The 19,528-nt window shown below is 43.2% G+C and overlaps 1 long non-coding RNA gene across 2 annotated transcripts in view; it reads right to left on the bottom strand.

The window, feature by feature from the left end:
* Positions 1-19,528, bottom strand: part of LOC140202729 (uncharacterized) — a 91,297-nt gene that overhangs the window by 1,521 nt on the left and 70,248 nt on the right. Inside the window, exon 5 of one of the 2 annotated variants that reach the window (XR_011887177.1) lies at positions 18,962-19,124. This is a non-coding gene — a long non-coding RNA (uncharacterized lncRNA). Of the gene's footprint in view, positions 1-16,640; positions 19,125-19,528 lie in introns of those variants that run through there. The other variant, XR_011887176.1, reaches the window with a different exon arrangement.

The raw sequence follows: 19,528 nt of genomic DNA, 5'->3' as shown, positions 1-19,528 counted from the left end.
TTCTATCAGTCTCCAAAATGCTTGCTCATATGCAAAGGTTTACTTCCCTCAGGGGTTTGTAACTGGGGAGGGTGGCTGTAGCAGCTGAAGTAAGGGTCTAGATGATGGGGGATATATTGAGTTCACCAAGCCTGTGATCACCAGTTCACTGCTTTAGCCAGTGTGGATATGCGGTCAAGGGTCTTGAAGTAAATTTTGACAAAAAATTTGCAAATAACCTATATGAGATTCTGCAGATGGTGTAAATCCAGAACATCACACACAAACTGCCAGAATAACACCGCAGGCCAGGCAGCAGGAAGGAATAAAAAGTAAACATTTTGGGCCAAGATCCTTCAGCAGGTGCGTTGCAAATAACCTTATTTCAAACTTTATTTATAAATCTTTACATGGAAGAGCATTTTCAGGTGTGAGGTATTATAATTTGTTTGATACAAGGAGCCTAGACTTGCTGAGTATAGATCCCAAGCAATGTTTCTTTTCTTTCTTTCACAGGTCAAGATAGCACCAATAAATGCTGACTCTCTGTGTGCAGCTCCGAAGGAAATCATCAAATATTCCCATTTAGGAATGCTACAGCTGACATCCACAGACACAGCCATGCATAATTCAGTAAGCAATATTGTTTTAAAAAATCTGTCGATACTCAAATCCAATGATATCAGCCGTCCCGGACAGCAGGCTTGGGTCCCCTTAAAAAAAAACAGAAGCGCAGAAGCGAAGACAATCTGCAGGCATGATTGAAGCACTAAAACTTTAGACCCACACTCCCAATTACCCTGCTGGAAAATGTAGTCTCTGGAAAATAAAACTGAAGACCTCAGAGCAAGATTGCTGTACCAGAGGGGCATCAGGGACTGCTATGTACTTTGCTTTATAGAAACGTGGCTCAAACCCGCCATTTTGGACACAGCACTGCAGCCCAATGGCTTCATCATTCTCTGCAAAGACACTGACAGCTCAGTCTTTTGAAGGTAGAGGAGGTGGTGTGTGCTTTATGATTAACTCATCATGGTGTACAGACATGACAGTTCTGTCTCAGTTCTGATCACCCAAACTGGAACAGCTATGGGTCAAGTGTCATCCATTTTATCTTTTGAGAGGGTTTTCATCCATCATCCTGGTAGTGGTGTATGTTCCACCTCAGACCAATGTCAGGCAGGTACTGGAGGAGCTAAGCACTGTCATCAGCAGGCATGGAACAGTGTACCCTGATGCTTTCCCTATCATTGGGGGGGATTTCAACCAGGTCAGCTTGAAGAAGTCTCTGAATATTATCACCTGTGGAATCAGACGAGCCAACACTCTTGACCACTATCAAGAACGCTTACTGTGCCATCCCACGCCCACAGTTTGGAAAGCCCAATCTCCTGGCTGTAGTTCTACTCCCGGCATATTAGCAGAGACTGAAGACTGCAACACCGGTGGTGAGGACCAAGAATTTATGGTCAAGCAAGGTGGAAGAGTGCTTCCAGGACTGCGTTGAGTCAGTGGACTGGACAAATTTCAGAGCCTCTTCTTTGAATCCAAATGAGTACGCCACAGTTGTCATCGACTTCATCAAGACCTGTGTGGATGAGTGTGAGCCTTCGAGAACTTACCGGACATACCCAAACCAGAAACCATGGATGGACCAAGAGATTTCAGTCTGCTGCGGGTTGGTTCTGTGGGATTTAAGACAGATGATGCTGAACTATAAAAGAAGTCCAGGCACAACCTGTGGAACACACATCAAAGTTGCTGGTGAACACAGTAGGCCAGGCAGCATCTCTAGGAAGAGGTACAGTTGACGTTTCAGGCTGAGACCCTTCATCAGGACTAACTGAAAGAAGAGCTAGTAAGAGATTTAAAAGTGGGAGGGGGAGGGGGAGATCCAAAATGATTTATTTATTTATATACACACATTCTTTTTCTCTCTCTCCTTTATCTCCCTCTGTCCCTCTCACTATACCCCTTGCCCATCCTCTGGGTTCCCCCCCCCCCTTTTCTTTCTCCCTAGGCTTCCTGTCCCATGATCCATTATCCCTTTTGCCAATCAACTGTCCAGCTCTTAGCTCCATCCCTCCCCCTCCTGTCTTCTCCTATCATTTCGGATCTCCTCCTCCCCCTCCCACTTTCAAATCTCTTACTAGCTCTTCTTTCAGTTAGCCCTGATGAAGGGTCTCGGCCTGAAACGTCGACTGTACCTCTTCCTGGAGATGCTGCCTGGCCTGCTGCGTTCACCAGCAACTTTGATGTGTGTTGCTTGAATTTCCCGCATCTGCAGATTTCCTCGTGTTTGCGTTTTTAAACAACTTATGGAAGGCCATTTTAAAGGTAAAAAACAATTTTGATTGAAGTTAGAGAAGAAATCAGATGCATATCAGCTCTGGCAGGATTTGCAGCTCAGGAAAATCTAACAAAATAAATTACTATGATGCTTCACTCCCAGATGACCTCAACACCTTTATGCAAGCTTTGAAAGAGAGAATAAAACTACACCTGTGCAAATCCCTGCAGCATCTGGTGACATTGTGATCGCTGACTCAGAGGCCAACATCAGAACATTTTTCAAGCGGGTGAGCCCTTGCAAGGTGTCAGGCCCTGATGGTGTACCTAGTAGTGCTTTGAAAACCTGTGCCAAACAACTGACAGGAGTGTTCAAGAACATCTTCAATCTCTCACAGCTGCAATCAGAGTTTCCCACCTGCTTCAACAGGCTGCTGTTTATTGATTACAGCCCAGCATTCAACACAATTATATCCTCCATTGCAATCAACAAGCTCCAAACCCTGGGCCTCTGTACTTCCCTCTGCAACTGGATCCTTCACACCCTCACAAAGTCAGTGCAGATCGGAAATAACACTTCCTCTTCACTGACAATCAACATTGCTGCACCTCAAGGATGTGTCTCAGCCCATTCCTCTACCCTCTGTACACCCATGGCAATGTGGCTCGGCACAGCTCAGATGCCATCTGTAGATTTGCTGATGACACAACTATTTTTGGCAGAATTTCAGATGGTGATTAGGAGACATATGGATGCAAGAAACTGTAGATCAACTGGCTGAGTGGTGTTGCAAAAAAAAACCCTGCACTCTATTTCAGTAAAACCAAAGAATTGATTCTAGAGACTTCAGGAAGGAGAAGTCATGGGAACACACACCAGTCATTATCTTGGGATCATCAGTGGGAAGGCTGAGTAGTTTCAACCTCTTAGATGTGAACATCTCTGAAGCTCTATCCTGGGTCCAACATACTGATACAAAGAAAGCACAACAGTGGCTATAGCGCATTAGGAGTTTGAGGAAACTTGGTATGTCACCAAAGTTACCACCAGGTAGGAGATACAGAAGCCTGAAGACACACACTCAGCGATTCAGGAACAGCGTCTTCCCCTCTGCCATCCAATTCCTAAATGGACATCGAACCCTTGGACACTACCTCACTTTTAAATACATATTATTTCTGTTTTTGCACAATTTTTAATCTATTCAATATATGTATACTGTAATTGATTTACTTAATATCTTTATCTTTTTTCTCTTCTATTTTATGTATTGCATTGAACTGCTGCTGCTGTTAACAAATTTCATGACACGTGCCTGTGAAAATAAACCCGATTCTGACTCTGAGATGTACCATGGACAGCATTCTAAATGGTTGCATCACCATCTGGTGTGGTGGGGCCACTGTGCTGGATTAGAAAAGAAGCTGCAGAAATTTGGCCCCAACCTCTCCAGCATCTAGGAGACCTTCAAAAGGCTGCACCCATCATTAAGAACTCCTATCTCCCAGGACGTGCGCTCTTCTCATTGCTACCATCAAGGAGGAGGTACAGGAGCCTGAAGACACACATTGAATATGTTCAGAACAGCTTCCTCTCTCCTGCCAACAGATTTCTGAATGGACAATGAACCTATGTACACTACCTCACTTTTTTTTGCAACACACATCAAAGTTGCTGGTGAACGCAGCAGGCCAGGCAGCATCTCTAGGAAGAGGTACAGTCGACGTTTCAGGCCGAGACCCTTCGTCAGGACTTGGCCTGAAACGTTGACTGTACCTCTTCCTAGAGATGCTGCCTGGCCTGCTGCGTTCACCAGCAACTTTGATGTGTGTTGCTTGAATTTCCAGCATCTGCATTATTCCTGTTTGTTCACTTTTTTTGATCTCTTTTTGCACTACTTAAGCAATTTTAATTTGTATATTTTTTATTAATAAGATGTATAATTTTTAAAACTATTAGTATTGCAGTGTACTGCTACCACAAAGCAACAAACTACACCACATATGCCACTGATATTAAATCCGATTCTGATTCAGAGGCAGCATTCAAACCTGAACGTATGTCTGTAGTCTGCCCTCTGGTGTACAAGCATATGATGTTTGCACAAGATGTGTTTTATTTGGAGATAAGGTTTTTTATCATGACTTCAGGCTTTACTCTACTGCAGCTGATACTATGGTGACAAACTATTTTACATCTCTTCCACTTTTTAGTTGACAATTTAATTCTTCAAATGGAGCTGCAGCTCAGTGACCTTGGGCTCATAAGGGAAACTGAGGCGATGAGATAGGAGCTACAGGGAGGTAGTTACCCCTTATCTGTTCTGCCAAAGCCTTCTCATGGCCCCTTCTGGCTCTCCTAATTTCATTCTTAAGCTCCTTCCTGCTAGCATTCTAATCTTCTAGATCTCTAACATTACCTAGTTTTTCGAACCTTTCATAAGCTTTTCTTTTCTTCTTGACTAGATTTTCAACAGCCTTTGTACATCACGGTTCCTGTACCTTACCATCCTTTCCTTGTCTCATTGGAACGTACCTATGCAGAATGCCACACAAATATCCCCTGAACATTTGCCACATTTCTGCCGTACATTTCCCTGAGAACATCTGTTCCCAATTTATGCTTCCAGTTTAATGCCTGATAACTTCATATTTCCCCTTACTCCAATTAAACGCTTTCCTAACTTGTCTGTTCCTGTCTCTCTCCAGTGCTATGTAAAGAAGATATAATTGTGATCACTACCTCCAAAATGCTCTCCCATTGAGAGATCTGACACCCGACCAGGTTCATTTCTCAATACCAGATCAAGTATGGCCTCTCCTCTTGTAGGTTTATTTACATATTGCGTCAGGAAACATTCCTAACAAACTCCACCCCATCTAAACCCCTTGCTCTAGGGAGATGCCAATCGATATTTGAGAAACTAAAATCTCCCACCATGACAACCCTGTTATTATTACACCTTTCCAGGATCTGTCTCCCTATCTGCTCCTCGATGTCCCTATTACTATTGGATGCTCTATAAAAAACACCCAGTAGAGTTACTGACCCCTTCCTGTTTCTAACTTCCACCCATAGAGACTCCATAGACAATCCCTCCATGACGTCCACCTTTCCTGCAGCCGTGACACTATCACTGATCGCAGTGCCAGGCCCCCACCTCTTTTGCCTCCCTCCCTGTCCTTTCTGAAACATCTAAAGCCTGGCACTCGAAGTAACCATTCCTGCCCCTGCACCATCCAAGTCTCTGTAACGGCCACAACATCAGAGCTCCAAGTACTGATCCACGGTCTAAGCTCATCCGCCTTGTTCATGATGCTTCTTGCATTAAAATAGACACATCTCAAACCATTTGTTGAGCATATCCCTATTTATCACCTGCCTATCCTCCCTCTTGCACTGTCTCCAAGCTTTCTCTATTTCTGAGCCAACAGCCCCTTCCCCTGTCTCTTCAGTTCAGTTCCCACCTCCCAACAATTCTAGTTTAAACTTTCCTCAGTAGCCTTAGCAAACCTCTCTGCCAGGATATTGGTCCCCCTTAGATTCAAGTACAACCCATCCTTTTTGTACAGGTCACACCTGCCCCAAAAGGGGTCCCAATGATCCAGAAATCTGAATCCCTGCCCCATGTTCCAATCCCTCGGCCATGCATTTATCCTCCACTTCACTCTATTCCTATACTCACTGTCACGTGGCACAGGCAGTAATCCAAACATTACTACCTTTGAGGTCCTGCTTCTCAACCTTCCTTCCTAACTCCCTGTAGTCTGTTTTCAGGACCTCCTCCCTTTTCCTACCTATGTCATTGGTACCAATACTTCCCTCTTTGGCATTTTAGATGTGTCCTCCATAGTGAAGACTGACAGAAAATGGTCATTCAAAGCCTCTGCTATTTCCTCATTACCCAATATCAGTTCCCCCTTCTCGTCCTCCAAGGGACCTACATTCATTTAAGCCACCCTTTTTCACTTTATATAATTTAAATCTTTTACTATCCGTTTTTATATTTTGTGCTGGCTTATTTTCATAATCTACCTTCCCTTTCTTTATTGTTCACTTTGTGGTTCTTTGTTGCTTTTTTAAGTCTTCTCAATCTTCCAGTTTCCTACTACTCTTGGTGACTTTGTACGCACGAGCTTTTAGTTTGATACTTTTTATTTCCTTGGTTATCCAAGGCTGGCTCTCCCCACCCTTACCATCCTTGTTTTAACCGGAATATACTTTGTTGTGCACTGTAAAAAATCTCTTTGAAAGTCTTCCACTGTTCCTCAACCATCCCACCATATAGCCTGTGTTCCCAGTCTACACTAGCCAAATCTTTCCTTATTCCATTGTAGTCTCCATCGTTTAGGCATAATGCACTGGTTTTCGATTGAGCTATTGCACTCTCCATTTGAATGAGAAACTTAATCATACTGTGATCATTCTTTCCAAGAGGATCCCTAATTTTACCTGCCTCATTGCACAGGACCAGATGTTAGATAACACATTCCCTTGTAGGTTCAGTAACATGCTGTTCAAGAAAGCCATCACAGATTCATTCTATGAAGTCCTCCTCAAGAGTGCCTTGATCAACTTGATTCACCCAGTCTATGTGCAAGTTGATAACTGCTGTTCCATTCTTCATGCCTCAGATATTTCTCTGTTTATTGCCAGTGTCACTGGTGGGAGTTGTCTATTATGCAGTGGTCGATAGACAACTCCCACTAGTGATTTTTTCCTTTTACCATTCCTAATCTCTGCCTAGATGGATTCAACATTCTGCTCCTTAGATCTTATATCATCTCTCACTATTGCCCTGATCTCATCCTTAATTAAGAGCACCACCCCACCTCCCTTACCTTCCTACCTATTCGTATTACCTGATACTCTTGGATATTTAATTCCCAATCCTCTCCACCCTGCAACCACGTTTCTGTAATGGACACTAAATCATACCCCTTTGTACTGATCTGTGCCACAAGTTCACTGACCTTATTTCAAATACTATGGGCATTCAGATACATTGTGTTTGTAAAATCTTATCACCTTTTTCTCTTTTGCACTTGATTTTTCTTCACTCCACTCTCACTTTTCTCTTTTTTATCTTTTGTTTTTTCTTAATATTTATCCACACTTTTCTCTTTTACTTTATCTATACTCCAATCTGTTGAACCCACCTTCCCCCTTACTATTTAGCTTAAAGCCCTATCCACAGCCCTAGTTGTGGGATTCGCCAGGATATAGGTCCCATGTGGTTCAGGGGGAGCCCATCCCATTGGTACAGCTCCTACCTTCCCCAATACTGGTGCCAATTTCCCATGAATTCAAACCCACTGCTCCCACACCAATCCTTGAACTGCACACTTAACTCTCTAATCTTCTTGACCCTATGCCAATTTGCACGTGGCTCAGGTAGTAATCCAGAGATTACCAGTTTTTTGGTTCTGCTTTTTAATTTAGTCCCTAGCTGCTCAAATTCCCTCAGCAGAACCTCTTTTCTTGTTCTACCTACGTTGTTGGTACCCACGTGGACCACGACAACTGGATCTTTCCCCTCCCACTGCAAATTCCTCTGCCGGTCAGATAAGAAGTCCCAAACTCAGGCAATAGAGCCTTCAGGGCACTCTATCTTTGCGACAGAAACTCAGCTATTCCCCTGACTATACTATCCCCAATTACCACTATGTTTCTCTTCTCTCCCCCCTCTTGAATGGCTCCCTGAACTATGGTGTCACAGTTAGGTTGCTCATCCTTCCTCTCATCCACACAGGGAGCAAAAATCTCAAACCTGTTGGACAAGCTCAACATCTGAGGCTCCTCCAGCACTGCCTCTTGGATCTCACTACCTGCCTCACTCACAGCCACACCCTCTTGTCTCTGACCACAGACCAAATTTGAGGCAGCTAACCTAATGGGCATGAATACCTCCTGAAACAGCATTTTCACACATTATCTCGGTGGGACTTTCCCTGGACTGGGCAGACAATGGGGTATGAATATACCCTGGCATGTAACTGCCATTAAAGCCTCCAGCCCTGTCCAAGCCCAATGACTGAATTGTGAAAAGATACCTGCCTGCTCCCTCTGTGGTGGTCGGCAGCTGGTCACACTTCTTATTCTTTGTCTCTTCCTAGGTGGCATCTCTCTGTTCTTGGAGAAAAGGAATCTTCTGGCCAAAGGCAACTGTTCCTGAATGGCATCTGCCTCTTCCCATAGTTCAGCATTGGAGTTCTGGGAAGGACATGGGATTATCTGTGGTATAAGGACTTTGATTGGCCCTGATTTGCACCCCTTTTGAAGTAAAAATGCCACGCTGAGGCAGAACTGCAGTGGGAACAATATGTGTGCACTTTGTCCAGGTTAGAAATTATGCCCTCCTGATTTTTACTAGGACATACTTGTCTAAAAAGGCTCACTTCCAAACTTTCACCATGCCTCAGGAAGGAGAATGAACTCAGAGGATCACATGGAATGGGAACATTGAGTCCTAAACAACCATCAACCACTACTTTCATGATTCCCATTTGTTCCGTGCACATTCCCACCAACACCCCATCCTGCAGGTTCTACCACTCAGCCACGTACAGTTTTACAGCTGACAATTAATGCATCAATCTGCACACCTTTGGGATGCAGGAAGAAAACTGGGCACCTGGAGGAAGCCTGTGGATACAATGGGAGAATGTGCAAACTCTATATTGATCCAGGTCACTGGAGCCCTGAGGTAGTGACTAGCAGCTGTGCCACTGTCCCAAACTGTCTAGACTTGCTCTCTCATTGCTGTGACAGACACTGATTGCCACTTGCAGAATGATAGCAGTCAAGTGAAACATTCCCTTGGGATAAATCTTGAATCATTCCCCTGAGATCCATCCCAACTGCCCATCTGCAGGAAACCAGGAACCATGATCCACTGACAATGAGCAGACTAGGTCAAAGTCAGAAATTTGGAGGTCAGGTGAAGTTGACAGGTGCTGAGGAGACCAGCGATCCCCAGGTCGCCAAATCCTGTGTCAGAAGTCCGTATGGGCGGGAGTCACGAGAGCTGCTGATTCTCTCCCCTGCACACCCCCCCAATACCCCAAGGCCACCCAGATCAGAGGTCTGTACAAGTTCAGAGGCAGAGGTCCAAGGCACTCCACAGTCAAAGGTCAATGTTCCCAGAGGTCAAATTAGTTGAGGCCCAGAAGTCAAAATCATAATGGTGAGTCCTGGGGTCAAGGTCCAAATCTCAAACATATGATTGTCAAGTTCTGGAGTCAATACCCAGAGATCGACGAAATCCATAGGGCAAAGCCAAAGGTTGAAGTCCAGAGATTGGCGAGTTCAGAGCTAGAAGTCCTGAAAGGTTGAAGACCAAAGTCATCAAATTTGGAGGTAGAGGGTGAGTCCAGGCAAGTGGTAGGAGACCTGATGCTTGTGATATTGCAATTTACAATATACAATAAAAAGTGAAGAGTGGTTCTTGCTTGAATTAATATCTGTGATATTCACCTAACTCCACAATACCCTCCTATATAGACCTCCATTTTCCATCATATATGTGCCAAAATCATCCATCATCCATGTTCTTTGCTGCAGTTGAGGTCCCTGTCAGACGGTTGCAGGGCAGGACTGCAAAGTTGCCCATCAGAAGGGCCTGGAGCTGTGGGCACCTACCAGTGTTGGATGTCAGCAACATATCAGGAGCTCTATGTCACAGTAAGTTAAATTGGTTATGGTTTTTGATGCTTAAAGTACCAGAGATTCAAAGTATTGTGGCAAGCATTTGGTCCATAATGACAGATGAGAAAGCTCATTAACTCAACAACCGTTTTATTGTGATAAACACAAAACAGACCGGGCACCATGACCCGGAGAGTGAACCCAACTAGCCTCATACAGACAGGTGAGGTGACCATCACACAACCCGATTACTGCTGGGGTGACCCACAAATACACACATGAATAACTGTATAACCCAAGCTAAAATGTAACAATAAATGAACTGGAACTTCCCATGATAATCTCACAGAGCATTTTAACACAAGAACAATAAACAGTGTTAGTCATTAGAAATGCAGAGGCAGGCTGTTGACCATGCTACCCAGCATCCCCCAGAACGTCACAGTATATACTTTAATATTCTTTTTATTTTTTGTATTACAAACTAAAAAACAAAAAAAAACAGCACATCTACAAAAACCATGACCTTAACAAAATCTAATTAAATATTGAGCAGCAAAAGGGAGAAAAATATAAAGGCAAAAGTAAACATACACAGCAGAGGTGCACTGCACCAAAAAACCTCAGTCCTCACCCCGTAAGAAAGTCCAATGCAGGGCCCCATATCCTTTCAAAGATGCCCCTCTGTCCTCATTACATAGTCTCAGTCTCTCCAAATGTGAAGTATTTGCCAGTTCTCTCAGCCACAGATCGTATGTAGGCACAGAGTCCATTTTCCACATTTGCAGGATTAACTTCTTAGCAATCACCATGCCAAACAATACAGCCTTTTTTTCATACTTATTGGCTGAAGATAGGGAGCTTGTTGCTCCAAGGATGGCTATAAGCAGGTCTGGTTCCCACCGCTTCCCATGAGCCTCAGAGAAACAGTGAAAAATACTTTTCCAGTACGCATAAAGCTTACAACATGACCAGAATGAATGTGACAAATTACTGTGCACAGATTTATATCTATTACAAACTGGTGAAACATCAGGGTAGAAACTGTGTAACTCTTCTTTGGAATAATGAAGTCTATGTATTGTTTTAAACCAGCGGTCCCCAACCACCGGGCCGCAGAACATGTGCTACCGGGCCGCAAGGAAACGATATGATTTGGCGATAGGAGTCAGCTGCACCTTTCCTCATTCCTTGTCATGCCCACTGTTGAGCCTGAACGCATGCGAGGTCATTACTTGCGCGTCATCCATGTCAGCGCGGGAAGGAGATCAACTCCTCGAGCTTGCAAATGACGGTGAGCTGAAAAGTATATTTGCCGTAACATCTCTGCTGGTATTCTGGATCAAAGTCAAAGCTGAATATGCTGAGATAGCTACGGAAGCATTGAAAATGTTGCTTCTATTTCCAACATATCTCTGTAATGAATGCAGAAAACTAAATCGCGGAATAGACTGGACATAAGGAACCCCCTTCGAGTATCGCTGTCTCCCATCACCCCTCGATGGCACTGTCCTGTTGCAGGGAAACAAGCCCAGGGCTCCCACTGATTCAGCGATATTGGTGTGCTGCAATGATTTTATATGTTCATACGGGGAAAATATGTGCTGTGTGTTTAATATCCAAACGTTACTTAAAAGGTTATGATGCTATTGACTTATATAACCATATAACAATTACAGCACGGAAACGGGCCACCTCTGCCCTTCTAGTCTGTGCTGAACGCTACTCTCACCTAGTCCCACTGACCTACACTCAGCCCATAACCCTCCATTCCTTTCCTGTCCATATACCAATCCAATTTTTCTTTAAATGGTAATATTGAACCTGCCTCTACCACTTCTACTGAAAGTTCGTTCAACACTTACTTCAAGCTCCCCTAATAATTGACTTCTCACTATATTCATGTGAGGAAAATATGCAGTGTGTTTAATATTAAATTCGTTAGATAACCCCTTTTAGAAACAAAATTGAGTGTATTAGCCACTTATCACCTACACTTCGGTCATGATTAACAACCCCCCCCACCGTATAGAATCGCCAAAAAGGACTTGTAGAAAAAAATCGGGAGGTACACACATGCTCAAGTTACGCATGCGCACTGGTGCCCGCGCAAGGCGTCATGGTCATTGTAGTCTTTCTCGGGGTAAACACAACGTATTTGACTGCTACTCTTGTCTGTTGGCAACCCGCCCCCCCCCCCCCCCGGGTCGGCCGGTCCGCAAGAATATTGTCAATATTAAACCGGTCCGCAGTGCAAAAAAGGTTGGGGACCCCTGTCCTAGAGTGATTAAACATTCGTAAGAGCAGAGGTGACAATTTTGAACCAAATACTTTGAAGAATTCCATGCTAAAACCTTCAGGACCCGCTGCCTTATTATTGGGGAGGGAAGAGATGACCTTCTTGATCTCATCTAGGCTTATATCAGCATCAAGTGTATTTACAGAATCTGTTGACAGCGTGGGCAGATTCAGATTATCAAAAAATGCATCCATAGCTTCAAAGTCTGGACCGCCTTGTGATTGGTAAACATCAGCATAGAACTCCACAAAACACTTAATAATTTTTTCCAGGTCCGTCCATAAAAAGCCATCTTTCGCCTTTATACGATGTATGGCCCTGGAGGCCTGCATCTGTCTTAACTGATGGGCTAATAACTTATGGGGCTTTTCACCAAGCTCAAAATTCCTCTGTCTGACTTGTGTCAGTAGTTTTGAGACACTCTTGGACATTATAGAATTATACTCATATCGTAAGGCAGTAATCTTATCAAGTAATTCTGCTTCCTGGTTTATTTTGTAAGAAGCTTCCAGATTTGCCAACTGATCATCTATTTCAGTTAACCTTTTCTTGAATTTTTTTTTTCTGCTGTCTCATATGCTATTATGCAACCTCTAATAACCGCCTTCATGGCCTCCCAAAGAGTGGATTCATCAACATCGCCCACATCATTGGTGCTTAAGTATAGATCTATCTTATCTGAAAGATAAGAGCAAAAAGCCTTATCCTTTAGCAAGGCATTATTTAAATACCAACTATATTCACCTCTTTTGTGGTTCAATTTGAGTGTAAGGGAGACAGGAGCATGATCCGGTATAAGTATATTATGGTAAGTGCAACTACTGACGAGACCAATTTCGAATCTAACAGAAAATAATCAATCCTAGAGTAGGATTTATGTACTGCGGAGAAATATGAAAAACACTTCTTTGTAGGATTAAGTCTCCAAATATCTACTATGTTATACGATTGCATGAGATTATTAAGTGTTACACTATTTTTAATTGAACAAACTTGGGGATGTTGTCTATCTAGGAGGGAGTTTAAGATGCAATTGAAGTCTCCACCTACAATTATGTTAGAGTCAGACAGATTAGGCATGGCCTTAAAGAGATACTGAAAAAAAATTGGATCATCAAAGTTGGGCCCATACACATTCACTAGTGTTAATGGTATAGAATTTAATATTCCACTTACTATTACATATCTGCCCCTCTGGTCAGCGATAGTTTGTGTGTGAATAAACGGTATGGTTTTTTTAAATTAGGATTGCAACATCTCTAGTTTTAGTACTAAAATTCGACTAGTAGACCTGAGATGCCCAGGAAGGACAAAGCACTTTCGCTGCTGTTTTCTTAATGTGCGTTTCTTGGAGTAAGCAAATATCAGCTTTGAGTGTACGAAGATGTGCATACACCGTCCCTCTCTTCAGCAGACTATTCATCCCTTGTACATTCCACCTGACAAGTTTAGTCTCACCAGTGCTGTGCATATGCGAATTACATGTCATATCTGCTGCTTAACAGAAAAATATGCTGTATGGTCGTGGCACAACACAAACTGTAACTCGAACAAATAGATGTGCTGTAATAACCCGTTGAGAAACACAAAAAACCCTTCCAAAAATAAAAACACACCAGGAGTAGTACTTCCATACCCCTAACCTAGAGTCAAAGCTATATCCAAGAGCCCAAAGTATATACAGGTATTTAACTCGAGGTGATGAAGGCTACATCAATAAGTGGGTAGTTGACATTGGTACTTCAAGAGCTAAGGTATGCTCCCTTCTAAAAGCCCAAGCTGCTGCCTTTCAAGTCTGGAGATAGGCCAACTCTCAGAGCAGCCAGAAATCTCATCTTAGGTATCAAGAGGGCAAAGACCACCTACACGCAAAAATTCAGGGACACCTGCCCAGTAACTATGTTGCTGGGCATCATGGATATTACTAACTACAGAGCATTGATTGTACCAGTGATGCCTCCCTCCCGATGCTCTGAACAACTTTGAGGCATGCAACACAACACTGGCCATGAAAGCTACCCCATCCCTGGTAAGCAGCCGGTCTGTAACAGCAGCAATCGTGAGAAGGACTCTGCAGAGAGTCAACCCCCATAACATGGTCAGGTTAGACAACATCCCAGGCCAAGTACTCAAGGTGTGTCCACAGGAGCTCACTGATGTCTTCACAGGCATCTTCAGCTCCTCACTTATCCAGACTGCTGAACTCACGTGCTTCAAATCACTCACCATCATCCCCGTATTAAAGAACTCTACACCGTCAGAACTAAACAACTCCTGCCCCGTGGCACTGATGCCAATCATGAAGTGCTAGTATTGGCACATATCAAAAACTCCATTCCTGTCACAATGGACATTCACCAATATGCTTACCGACAGAACCACTCTGTGGCAGATGCTATGGTATAGTGTTGAATGTTGAACTTAAGTCCAGAAATAGCATTCTAACACAAGTCTCCTTGTTTTCTAGGTGTTTCAAGGCCAAGTGCACGGGCGATGTTATGGCCTGGACCACCATACTTGGAAACAGCTACTTCCCTCTGGCAGCAAGGCTGATCAACACCTCCCTCTACTACCTCACCCCTCCACACCCCCAACCACCATTCAGATATTGTCCAATTTGGGAGCAAGAGACATGAAGCAGTTCGATATTTCACAGACTTTAATGCGAACAGAGTTAGAGGGAAAACAATAAACGCTAGGCCAAACAGGGCTGTTAATTAAAACTCTCAAACGGAAAATGAAGCCCACACTGCAGCTGAAAGGAATAACTAAATATAAAACGAATACCGCTAGCCCTCAGAGTCAGTTGATTCAACAGTCTAATTTCTCAGTTGAGGCTGAATGCAAGCAGGCAGCGAAGCATTGTTGTGCTGGGTTCAAGTCTCAACAAGCACTACAACGGAAAGAGTGAAGTTAAATACTATCAAAATGAAATAATAATTAGCTGCCGTGTGCATATTCACAAGTGCAATTGCTGTATCTGCTGCGCTGCCGAATCCGTGGTTGTGACAATATAAGCTATTATATTTATTGTGATTTTTATTATTATGGTGCTCTTTATCTTACTGTTTTTTTTGCCCAGCACCGGATGCGGATGAAACTCCCTTTGCCTGGGTGTCTCTGGAGATGTGGCTCATTACTCTAGACGCCTAGGGTCAATATGACTTGGGTCCTGCCAAACCTGTGAGGTTGGGATGTCTCACCCACCCGAACCCCGATCTGTGTGAATATTGTGTAATTAACTGCCCTCACGCAATTGCCTGTCGGCAACAAATAACGGACCGTACACTGCATACAATTATAAAGAAAATACATTTGTATATTTATGAATGTTAACTTACCAAACAGTTACTAAAGAAAAGAAAGAAAAAAACAAGGGGGACCATCATAATTAACCCAGTCCAAATGTGCACGTAAGTTGGAGATCATCTTGAAGTTGTCTGTAGCTCACCCATGGTCAGCAAGAAAGCACAGACCACCTTCGGAATGTCACTCAAAAGCCATCTCGAACAAATGGGTTCTCCCACGCAAGTATTGGTCCTTCTTCCTTGAAGCCATTCATCTGCACGAAGCAACGTGTGCAACAAGGACACCATCCTCAACCATCTCCCCTCCTGTCTTCTCCCAGCTCCCACCAAAAAGACCTCGACCCACACCAGTGTCTGTCACAAAAACCTCTCTGCCCAGCTTTTTCTGGAACCTTCTTCCAGTTCCACCAACCTGATTGGCTGACACAACATTCCTAAGTTTAACAACAAAGTCCCTTAGCTTAGCTCAAGCTCAAACAGGCTGAAAGCAGAACAGACTGCTCTTACAGAACTGCTAAAATGAAACATCTACAACTTAGCAGTAAAAATCTTAACCAGGGTGTTATATGGAGTAACAATTAGTTTGTTCTCCTTTACACTTGTGTACTAGAAATGACATTAAACTATCTTGAACAACAGGCTAGATTGAGTCAGGCCTCAGTCTCTGTGCACTAGTTACTACTTCCTATCTCTTGACATTTGACATTACCAGTAGCTACCAAGTATATGCACATGTCATGTGTATGGAGACCAAATACAGGCATAAAAATGACTTAAGTTTCTGACCAGTATGGTTCTATCTCTAATATAGCCAAGTTAATGCATTATGTCACTCATTTTCTTACCAGTATACAAAATGGCTTCATCTCCGTCCAGCTCACATCCCTAGAAAAGTGCTTTCTGTGTATCTACATTCAGTCCATATAGAAGAAAGGATTTGAGCTAATTATTTTATGTATATAGCTCAAATAAAACTTCTCTCTGAGAGAGTTTCTCAGCTTATGTGTTGTATTATGAAGGTTTACCAGGGACAATGCAACACCAGCTGGTAACACTAACTTTGAATCCAAAAGGGTATTTGGAGGCAGATACAATGCAGAAAACTTACCTTCTCTGTTCTCTATGGTAAGTTCACCTTTAAAAATGCAAATCAGTTTTTCAATGAATTTTCTCCCTCTGAAGCCATTAGTGTTAAAGGATACAGAGAAGCATGTAACATATGCAAGCTGGATACAAGAGATATCAAATGATCAAGCTTAACAACAAATCTTCAGGGTGTGTCAAAGAAAATGAGGAATCAAAATTTATTTAATCACAGAGATTTATTTTGGAAGAGGGATCCTTTGATGAAGCACCAGTGGTTTGAGATGTCATGCTTTTTACTATGCAGGGAATTTTTTCCTCAAATGAACTAAGACATGATTGAAAGGATTAATGGAAGAGGCTCAGCAGGTCAGGCAACATCTGTTGAGAGTGCACACACAAATCAGCTCCGGTATTAAGGCTTCCTACGGAAGCTGAAGATGTTATAACTTCGATACACAAAATGGGAAAGAAAGAAAAATCTTGTTATATCTTTCATCACATTAGTATGTACTGAAGTGATTTTGTGTGACCCAGCTGCAGGTGGTGAGGCAGCCAGTCTACACAGCAGGATCCCACAGGGTGGAAATATGCCTCTGATCTCTTTTTCTGTCATGTTAGTGAATAGATGAATGTTGGACAAGACAATTATTCTAACATCATGTCTTTCAAATGGTTCTCAACCCACTGGGTTTATGCTTTTACCCAAGCAGGTACTGTAAATGGTTTCTCCCTCATCCAAAAGATAGTGTAGCACCCCTTTAGAACTTCACTAAAGAGTAAACTCAGTTTTTGTATCTTTAAACACATGGTATTCTATCTCAAGAGGACAGAATGCTATCAACTAAAGGAAGCAATGAAGCACATGCATCCTCTTCTTAGGCAGTCCTTTGGGATCGAGAACTACTTAGTTTTATTTCAGTTTGTTGGATTATGAGTTAGCTAAGGAAGCCAGTATTGGAACTGCAGATTAATCCGAATTAGGTGGAGTAGGTGTTCAGTGCAGTAATGGATTATGAGGTGATGTGCTCCTTCCATTGCTTTCACAGAGATTCTCTGATCTCTTAATGCACACACACAGATACATACACATTTGCAGGAGCAAACTAAAAGGTAGAAATAACCATTACAGGAGATAAATGGAGCCAGTGTCTTAGAATTTGCACAGTTCCAGCAAAAGACTAGGGTTGAGAACTTGCTTAACTGAAGATAAAGCAATTATTCACACATTTCTGGGTGTCCAAGTACCTGCCAGGAAATTTAGTTCCTGCCCTTTCTATGGGAGCTTTGGTTGTTGTAGTACCTCTATTCCAACACAAAGCTCCCCCCGAAAAAGATAAACAGTAGTGCAACGCACAGAAGTGTTCAACCTCATGAATTTGAAACCTCCTTGAACATAAAACAGAGGAAAGCGAAGTAGGAATAGACCACTGGTCCCTTTGTTTGCACTGCCTTTCAACCGGGTCAGGACTGATCTCTCACTACAGCAGGGGTTCCCAACCTGGGATCCACGGACCCCTTGCTTGATGGTATTGGTCCATGCCTTCAAAAGGTTGGGAACCCCCTGCATTACAGCATGACTTCCCTGCACTAACCTCATTTCCCACATTTCCCTCAGTATATAGAATTCTATCAATCACCACTCAGTAACCAAGCCTCCACAAACCTCTTGGATGGAGAATTCCAAGGATTTACCTCTTCTCAGTGAAGGAATTGCTTCTCTTCTTTACCCGAAAGGCCCATTTCTAATTTTTCTGGTTGTGGACACCCCAGTGGGGGAAGATTATCCTTGCACCAACCATACAGATTTCAATAGGTACATTTAATGTCAGAGAAATGTATACAATGTATGTCCTGAAATTCTTTTTCTTTGCAAACATCCACAAAATCAGAGGAGTGCCTCAAAGAATGATTAACAGTTAAATGTTAGAATCCCAAAGATCCCCCATCTCCCCTCCCACGCATAAGCAGCTGCAGAGCGATGACCACCCCTCCCCACCAGCAAAAAAGCATCGGCACCCACCATCGAGCACTCAAGCGCGCAGCAAAACATCAGTGAAGACACAGGCTTGCAATACTCCAAAGACTAGTCATTCACTCAGTAATTCAACATACCACACGCTCTCTCTCTCCCTAATAAGGAAAAAGAGGCGTCCCCACTTCACAGTGAGTGGGGAGACATAACAAAACAACTCGCTGATTTACGGTGTTAAAAATCTGATGCGTCGCTTTTCTCGAGCTCTGTGCCCAAAGAACTTGGGTCTCCGGGCACACAGCCAGCAGCCAGCTTGCTGCCTACAATCTTCTTTCTCCCACAAGACACCAGGCGGCAGCACTGGTCTTGAATCCACCCACCTCCAGAGCCATGAAAATCCGGCACCGTGAAGGTGCGTTAGTCTTCCAGGCCGCATCCTTGGCAAATCGAAAAGCGGCTGGCCGAGAGGCTCCAAGACTGTGTCCCACTTCCGCAAAGAACCAAAGTCAGTGTGGAACTCCAGGTCAGAGTCTTCAAAAGAATCTTGAAAGGGGAAAAAAAAGAGATATCAAAGATAGAAATAGAGCTGTTTCCAAAGATGCAAACAAAGGAGTCACCGTTCGGCGCCATCATCCTCCTAAGCCACTTATAGATTTTATATTTTTCGGTAACATCACCTTCTATTTTACAAACCTCAAGAGCATAGAGTTTATTGTGCCTTTTCCAACAGGATTACCCTCGCCCTCCCATTCCAGAAGTCTATCTTCTAAACCTTTGTTACACTTCCTCTGTTGCAAGTATATTCTGTCTTGAGTCTGAAGTCTAAATCTATATACAATATTGCAAGTATACTCTCACTAGGGCCACTTATAATTCTAGTGAGGAGTGTCTTGCATACCGTTCATACAGATCAAACCATTACAAAATGCATTGAGATAGAACAAAGT

The sequence above is a fragment of the Mobula birostris genome, chromosome 9 (assembly GCF_030028105.1).
Source record: "Mobula birostris isolate sMobBir1 chromosome 9, sMobBir1.hap1, whole genome shotgun sequence".
In the NCBI taxonomy this organism is placed as follows: domain Eukaryota; kingdom Metazoa; phylum Chordata; class Chondrichthyes; order Myliobatiformes; family Myliobatidae; genus Mobula; species Mobula birostris.
The sequence above is the reverse complement of the archived record's forward strand: the minus strand, read 5'-3'. Positions and strand labels throughout refer to the sequence as shown.